Source organism: Panthera pardus, unplaced genomic scaffold (genome assembly GCF_024362965.1).
Source record: "Panthera pardus isolate Hobbes unplaced genomic scaffold, ASM2436296v1 HiC_scaffold_17, whole genome shotgun sequence".
Classification (NCBI taxonomy): Eukaryota; Metazoa; Chordata; class Mammalia; order Carnivora; family Felidae; genus Panthera; species Panthera pardus.
The window spans coordinates 107,774,290-107,783,029 of record NW_026526732.1 but is presented as its reverse complement, the minus strand read 5'-3'; the positions used below and the strand labels follow the sequence as shown (position 1 = coordinate 107,783,029).

The window sequence follows — 8,740 nt, the reverse complement described above, 5'->3', positions numbered from 1 at the left end:
AAGAAAGTGCTACCAGGGAGGGGAGTGAAGTCGCCGGTTTAGAAGGTGACGCTGCACGTCCGCCCCGCTCCCGCTGCCCGGTTAAAATGCAAGACCGAGGACTCCTGAATTCTGTATCCATCCAAGCAAGGCTAAAAGGAATTCTGCATGAGGAGGCCCTCGAATCGCAAAGTCGTTTTAAATTCCTTTCTTGAATCAAATGTCCTGGCCTTGCCATTTTCTATTCCACTCACAGTGTTTTGGTAGAGAGTGTAAACACATGTCTGCGAACCAGATGATCACTTTTAAACTTAGTCTGTTAGCAAACTTCTATGGCTAGGACGGTGTTTACTGTATACTCCGGATACTGTGGATTTACTGAGTGTGGAAACCAGCACCCCAAGTCATAATTGGGCCAGGGACCCCGGCATTTCTGAATTCTAATTAGCTGCATTGTTTATGATAAGGACTGAATAAATTTCAGTCACAAAAGTGCAATTGGGGGGCAGCTGGGTGGCTCAGTCGTTGAGCATCAGAGTCTTGATTTAGGCTCAGGTCATGATCCAGGGTGGTGAGTTTGAGCCCCCTCCCCCCCCCCCCCCCACACACACACATGAGCTCTGTGCTGAGCCGTGGAACCTGCTTAGGATCCTCTCTCTTTCTCTCTCTCTCTCTCCCTCTGCCCCTTCCCCATTATGTGCCCCCCTTTCTAAAATAAAAAATAAAAAAAAAATAATTTTAAAAAAGTTCAATTGGAATGTCAACATTTTCAGTGAAGTATGGCCAACAAGAGTTGTACTACTGAGAACCTAGCATGTGTCAGGTGCTGAAATGACTTCTGTGGATACACCTGGGCACAAGATGGCCACAGATGGTAGGAAACGAAAGGAGAAATGTTACTGAACATTGTAAGTGTTACAATAAAAGAAATACAAGATAACAGATGAACGCCTAACAGGGCCGGTGACATAGTTAAGTACACAGTACTCCCTATGTACACGGCTCAGTACATTTTCTTGGTCATTGCTCTTTGTTAGATTTTTCTTCTAGAAAAAAAATTATGTGTGTGTATAAATGATACAGGTAGCACTTAAAAACATCTGTAATACTTTCAAGTTAATCCCAGGCATTTAACCAAAATAGGAATCTGTGCTGAGGTGCAATGAAATAAACCTGACCAAGGTCCAGTGGTGGGAAGGTCTGGAAGGCACTTTAAGTAAAATTATCATGAGAGCAAAAAGAGGCAGAAGCTGGGGAACCTATTCCAGCGAGGGTCTCCCAGAAGTAGACTTGCACAGGGAAAGGACTGTGACTGGACTGAAAGAGCAAACAACATGAGACTATGGGCCAATTTGATGTAAAATTGCTTGACTGACATTAGACGCAAAATAGCTACATAAGGGAGCACGGATACTAGAGCCTGGAGATTTTTCGTGATTGCAGTGATTCTCATGAGCCTCTGAGTGCTTTCTCTGTTGACTATAGGGTGAGGTGATGTACCACTAGCTAACGGGTGTTATCAGTGGAACTACGTCCCCCTAAACATCCCTATGTTGACATCCTAACCCCCAGGCCTGCAGAATGGGGTATAACTAGTGAAGATAAAGTCACCCTGGGGTAGGGTGGGGCTCTCTGATATATTATATACGTACTATGGATCCATATATACTCCTGTCCTTGTACAAGGGGAGATTTGGAGGCAGACATGCACACGTGTGAACATGAACACCAGCATCTGGGTGATGCATCCACAAGACAAAGAAGATTCCAGCAAACCACTAAAAGCTGGAGGTGGGGGGAGCATAGAGCAGGAGAAACGACCCTGCCTGCACCTTGATCTTGGATGTGTAGCCTCTAGAACTGCCAGGTAATAGACTTCTATTGTTTCAGTCACATAGTTTGTGTTATTTGGTTATGGCTGTCCTAGGCATCCTCCTCTGAGGAAGAACTAAGTTTTTTCCTGTGTTTTGCCCCAAACTTAACTGAAATAAATTTATTTTAAAAGGGAACTACTGAATAAGGGGCAATGGGAGGAAAGTGCAAGAGGTTCCTATGTCCTAACTAAAAAGCTGGACAAAAATTCAAGTTCAAAAGCAAAAAGAAAAGGAAAGTAAAAAAGGAAGGAGGAAGGAAGGAAAGAAGCAAGGAAGAGGAAGGGAGGGAAGGAATAAAGGAAGGAAGGGAAGGAAGGAAGGGAAGGGAGGAAGGAAGGGAAGGAGGGAAGTAGGCGGGGAAGGAAGGAAAGAAGGAAGGAAAGAAGGAAGGAAAGAGGGAGGGAAGGAAGGGAAGAGGGAGGGAAGGAAGGGAAGAGGGAGGGAGGAGGAGGGAGGAATGAGAGAGGGAATGAAGGAAGGGAAGGGAGGGAGGAAGGGAAGGGAGGGAGGAAGGGAAGGGAGGGAGGAAGGGAAGGGATAGAGGAAAGGAGAAAGGAAGGAAAATGAAAGGAAAGAAGGAAGGAGGGAGGAGGAAGGAGGGAAAGGGTGGGAGGAAGGTAGGGAGGGGAGGAAAGAAGGAGGGAGAGAGGGAGGGAGAGAGAAAGAAAGGGAGGCAGTCAGGCAAGCACAAGGAGAAATCTATGTCTGATCAGTGATCAGGTCCAAAGTTCCAGAAAACAACCAGAGGTGGGGAGACGTGGAAAGAAATACGGGGCACTCAGAATTGGAACCCCTGATGTGTTGGGAAGGGGACAGCTTCAGCCTGGGAAGGAAAAGTTAAGAACAGGGATACCATGGAGGCTTGGGGGAGAAGGATCAAATGGGGGTAACCAGGTAAGGGGCCGTTACAAGGGGAGCAAAAGCAAAGACTGAGTGAGGAGCACACAGAGGCCAGAGCCTCCAAGGGGGGTTGAGGGGGGAGGCGAAAGAGAGGGGAATGTGGGGAGCATGGGTGAGTGAGATCTGGGATGGAGGTGGCGGGAAATCCGCACCAGGATGGGGGGGGGAGGTGCAGGAAAAGGCACTTTGAAGAAGACAGGAGAGGTGCAGGCAGTGCAGAGGGCAATGTGGGCTGTTAGGGGGTCAGTACAACAGACTTCTAGTATAAAGTGTAGACTGCAAGGGTCCACATGGAGAGAGGAAGGGAAACGAAAAGGTAGGGGTCCATCATTTTCCCAGAAAAAGAAAGATTTGGATAATGAGTTTATGAGGTCTATTGTAACATTCTCTGTATCAATATCTTAAATATCTCATAATTAATTTTAATAACAGAATGTTTTGCATAAACTTTCACATGATCACATTAGAAGAAGAATATGGACGTAGAGCTGGAGGCCAGCGCACCTGCAAACTCCGAGCATGAGCCTGGTTGCTTTACACGTAGTAGAGCCTCTTCCATAATCAAGTGTTGCTACCATTTCTAGACTTCCAAATCTATGAATCCAATGCCCGAGGAAAGTAGCAAAGGGTAGAGAAATGGTCTTTGTCCCTAAGTGGCTCCATTTAGATACAAAACAATGTATCGGTGGGCCACCATACTGTGGCTTTCCTAGAACACACGCCATTCTTCCTCAAAGTGATTCCTATTTCTTGACAAAGGTAGGGATCATTGCTTCCCTGGAGAATTGGCAGACTTTTGTTAGATAAAATTTTACCCAAGAGAATGCCAGGACCTAAGAACAAAGTGTGACAGTTTAATTTTATGTGTCAACTCGGCTAGGCTGTGGTGCCCGGCTATCCGGTCACAACCCAGTCTCGTGGCTGTGAACATATTTTTTTTTTTAGACGCGATTAACATTTATATTAGTAGACCTTGAGTAAAGCAGATTACCCTCCATAAGGTGGGTAGGCTTCATCCAAACACCTGAGGGCCTTAAGAGTAGTTCCCCCAAGGAGGACACATTCGGCTTCTGGATTGCCTCTGCACTCAAGACTGCTCTGTCAACTCTTGCCAGACTTTTCAGCCTGCCCAGCAGATTTCAGACTTGCCGGCTCCCACAGCTGAGTGAGCCAGTTCCTTAAAATAAGTCTCTCGCTCTCTCTGTCTCTGTCTCTGTCTCTCTGTCTCTCTGTCTCTACACACACACACACACACACACACACACACACAACACTGGTATATTTCTCTGGAGAACACAGACTAGCTCACCAAGTAAGATGTTCAGTTGCTAAGAGAAAACACCTGTACAGCTCCCAGGAGACCAGCAAGACCTTCGGGCTCAAGGAACTCCTAGCTCTTAAACCTGACCCCGGGCTGAGTGTTTAAGCTCTCCCAGATTTGCTGCATTCTGCTGACATCTTGGAGCCCGGAATGCAGTCTGGTTCTATGTAAATGTCTGCATGAGAAGTGCAGTTGGCTTGTCTCCTCATCTGGTTTGTCCTCTCTTCGTACCTGAAGACCCAATACAGACAGGAAAGAAAAGAGATTAGCCTTCTGTGCTATCTACATACCTGGACATATCTTATTTTCAATGACCAAGAGGCCCATGGTCACAATTTAAGATTAAACTGTGCGAGGATCGCCCAGTACTACCATGCAGGTCGGCTATGTCTCATTCTCCTTGAAATGAAAAGAATAAGGTGTATTTCTTTTTCATGAAACTACCTAGGTTCACCTCTAATTTTCTCTAGCCACAAGACTGTAGAAACTGGTAAATGGAGTCAAACTCAGTGTGGGCTCAGAGAAATTTCATTGTTCCTAAATAAAAGGAGTCCTTAGCCTTTTCAATGCTAAGGAATAAAGATCAGCAAATCGCATTTTCCCCAGGTGTCAGCTCTGCTCCTTTCTATGTTCTTAGAAAATAGCTGCATTGCTTTCTATCTTTGCTCCTCTTAATATTCTTTGGGCCAAAAAAAAAAAAAAAACCTACAAAAAATGAGATCTGGCTTTATGTGATTAAAATAGTCATCTCTTGAAATATTGTTAAAGACATTATTATCTTCTTATCAGGGAGCCAGAATCACATGACACATTAAAACAAGCCCTCCTTTCACGGTCCATGAGTTCGAGCCCCGCATCAGGCTCTGGGCTGATAGCTCGGAGCCTGGAGCCTGTTTCCGATTCTGTCTCTCCCTCTCTCTCTGCCCCTCCCCCATTCATGCTCTGTCTCTCTCTGTCCCAAAAATAAAAAAAAAAAAAAAACAAAAAAAAAACGTTGAAAAAAAAAAAAAAACAAGCCCTCCTTTATGAAGACATAGCCCCAAGTTACCAACATCAACCCCCGCATTCCAGGAGTAATTTTATTTCAGGAAACTTGTAAGTCTATATCAGAGTCTCTTAGAGCACTGAGAGATACCTCCAAATTTAAATCTGGGGGAGCAGAGTTTAGGGTATATGCCTTCTGTCCCAGATGGCCCTCAATTATTAAATAATCTCCTTTCTTCCCAATGACCAGCTTTGCAAACTAGGGACCTCAGGGGGAGAGAGGGGGAGAGGGGAGAGACAGAGAGAGAGGTGGAGGGGGGAAGAGGGAAAGAAGGAGAAAAAAAGAGAAGAAAGAGAGGGAGAGAGGAGAGAGAGAGAAGAGGGGAGAGGGAGAGAGTGACAGAGATGTGTGGAAGAGGGAGACAAAGGGAGGAGGAGAGAAAGGGAAGGAGGGTGGGGGAGAGGGAGAGAGAGCCCTCTTCTCTCTACTTAATGGAACTGAATGTGGAGAACTTAAGTTCTATCTGATTGGTGGCCTCCAGCTGCCCCTGACGTGGCCAGCCTGGGGACTGCTCAGATATCTGCGACCATCTGAGTGGCCAGTGTGGTCTCTAGATTAGTTTAGCCTAACTGAGAAAGGAAAAAACCTGCAGACGACCTGCCTTATCCCTCATCCCACCTTTGAGGGTATTTGGAGAGAATTTCAGTAGACACCATTGGAGTCAGGGGGCCAGCCGTGGTGACAGACGGGGGTATTAAGGTCTGACATAAAGGATGCTGGCCACGGTCACAGTTTAGGCCGGGCTCCTGCACCTGCTAGGAATCTGGGACGTTCAGGGTCGTGTCTGCGGTCCCTGGGACTCTAGGGAGGCCTGCCTGGGGGTGGGGGGAGCGAAGCTACAGAAAACCGTTCCCTAAACCCCCTGCTGGCAGAGGTGACAGAGGGTCCCAGGTGGAGAGGTGGAGGCTGAGGCACGAGGAACAGGACGCCGCGTTCGGAGACCCGGCAGACCCGGCGGACCCGGCGGTGGACAGTCCTCACCCGCAGGCGCCGCGTCTACTGGCATAGATTCTCCGGGTTGAGTCTCCAACCTGCACACCCGGTCCGCGCAGAGCACACCCGGACCCAGCCCTCCCGGGGTCGCACCCGGGGGCGAGAGGTCGGGCTGGGGAGGAGGGGGGAGGGCCTCCCACGCGCGTCCGCACTCCCACCCCGGGGAGGGACACCCCTCCCTGTCGCGCGTCCGCACCGCCCCACCTGGGGGAGGGACCCTCCTCCCTGTCGCGCGTCCGCACCCCACCCCCACCCCGGGGAGCCTCTGGCGGCCACGGCCTGGAAACTCAGCGAAGATACGGATTCATCCGCAAACCTTCTGGTGCAGACTTTTCACGGACAAACGTCACCAAGTCACCAAGGCTTTCTTCCTGCATGGGCGGGGGAGGGAGGGGGGAGCCGCTCCTGATTCGCTTTGTGGGCAAGCGCGGCCAGGCACGCAGTGGAGACGGTGGAGGGGTTCCGTGGACAGCCCCGCACCCCGCTGCCGCGGGGGATGGGAGGGGGGTAAGATGAATCGGCTTCTGCGGGGATGGACCCGGGCCGGAAGCAAGAAGGAAGCGTGTCCCCTGCGAGGGGACAAAAGGCTGGAGATGCTGGGGATCGAACCCGGGACCTCATGCATGCTAAGCATGCGCTCTACCACTGAGCTACATCCCCTCCGCGAATGAGCCGGCTTTTCCAAACTGTCTTCACAGAACGATACAAATTTACCCCCTTCACGTTCTACATGCGTCTGTGGTTCGGGGAACTCGGATTTCCATCTCTGTCTACGGGAACCCACGGCCCAGGAACTCTGACCCGCAAGCCGTCCCCGCAGTAACCGCGGGGACGCGCGTCTGGGGAACCTGTAAGAAACACGCTCCCACAGCTTCCCCCCGTCAGTGCCTCGCTCTTCCCTCTGGAGGCACGTGGGCCAAAGGACAGGTGCTTCAGGGAAGGAAAAACCGCTTTGCCAACGGGACCCTCCAAACTGCCCCCAACTATCCCCCCACTTCTGCACCCCGCCCCCGGGCTCCAGAAACAGCCCTGCACCTCATTCCCGGGCTTCAGAAACTGCTCTGCACCCCGTCCCGGGCTTCAGAAACCTCACTGCATCCCATCCCCGGGCTCCAGAAACCGCCCCGCACCCCATCCCGTGATCCAAAACAGCCCTGCACCCCATCCCCAGGCTCCAGAACCGCCCTGCACCCCGTCCCCAGGCCTGCACCCCATTCCGGGGCTCCAGAAACCGCCTCGCACCCCGTCCCCGGGCTCCAGGAACTTCCCCGCACCCCATTCCCGGGATCCAGAAACAGCCCTGCACCCCATTCTCAGGCTTCAGAAACCTCCTGCACCCCGTCCCCAGGGTCCAGGAACCGCCCTGCACCCCATTCCTGGGCTTCAGAAAGCGCTCTGCATCCTGTCCTAGGCTTCAGAAACCTCCCTGCACCCCATCCCCGGGCTCCAAAAACCGCCCTGCACCCCATCCCGGGATCCAGAAATTGCTCTGCACCTCGTCCCCGGGCTCCAGAAACCTCCCTGCACCCCGTCCTGGGCTCCAGATCGCCCTGCACCCCATCCCGGGATCTAGAAATCGCCCTGCTCCCCATTCCCGGGATCCAGAAATCGCTCTGCACCCTGTCCCGGGCTCCAGAAACCGCCCTGCATCCGGTCCCCGGGCTCCAGGAACTTCCCTGCACCCCGTTCTCGGGATCCAGACACAGCCTTGCACCTCATTCCCGGGCTTCGGAAACCGCTCTGCACCCCGTCCCTGGGCTCCAGAAACCGCCCTGCCCCCCGTCCCCGGGCTCCAGGAACCTCTCTGCACCCCATTCCCCGGATCCAGAAACAGCCTTGCACCCCATCCCAGGATCCAGAAATCGCCCCGCACCCCGTTCCCGGGATCCAGAAATAGCCCTGCACCCCGTCCCCGGGCTCCAGCAATCGCCCTGTACCCTATTCCCGGGATCCAGAAACAGCCCCCCACCTTTCCTTAGAAAACCGGGGCCGGTGGAGGGAACTCTGTCACAAGAACGATCTGCTTCCTCTCCCCTCGACTTGACGAGCCAAAGGGCGGAGATGTAGAGTGCTGCCCTCGGCTCGTGGCCCCCATTTTATCCAAAGAATGCAACCCAAATTCGGAGACTGGGAGTTCTGCGTCTTTGAAACAAAGGGCCTGGAAGGAGGTGAGAGAGGCGATACCGTGGAGGGCTTCCGTGGGGCTTTATCTGCTACACAGACGTGGTTCTCGGCCATCGGGGCCCCTTTCTCCCCAAGGGTTGCGAGCCGAGGCTTGGCGCCCGAGTGCGCGCACCCGGTGACCCAAGAACAAATCTGGAAGGACGGAGGGGATGCGGGGAGAAAGGAGAGCAGAGCTGAGGCTGCCGCGCGCAGAGGCGCGGACGTGTGAGCGGCTCGGAGGGGCCGGCTGCGCGCAGCTAGACCCCTGGCCCGCGCCCCGCGCCCTTCCTCCCGGCTGGGGGAGCCCCCGGCCCGCGCCCCGCACCCCACACCCTTCCTCCCCGCTGGGGGGGCGGGGTGTTCCCGCACTGGGGGTGGTGGGCCCCCACAGTCTGCGCAAAACTGAGTCGAATCGAGTTCAATGGCCCTTCCCTTCCCCGGGGCCAGTGATGGTTTTCAAGGAAG

At 52.4% G+C, this 8,740-nt stretch overlaps 1 non-coding gene across 1 annotated transcript; it reads right to left on the bottom strand.

Annotated features, from left to right (window-relative positions):
* Positions 1-6,700: 6,700 nt before the first annotated feature.
* TRNAA-AGC (transfer RNA alanine (anticodon AGC)) lies at positions 6,701-6,772 on the bottom strand. Its single transcript has one exon. It is a non-coding gene; the product is annotated as a tRNA-Ala (tRNA).
* Positions 6,773-8,740: the final 1,968 nt, after the last annotated feature.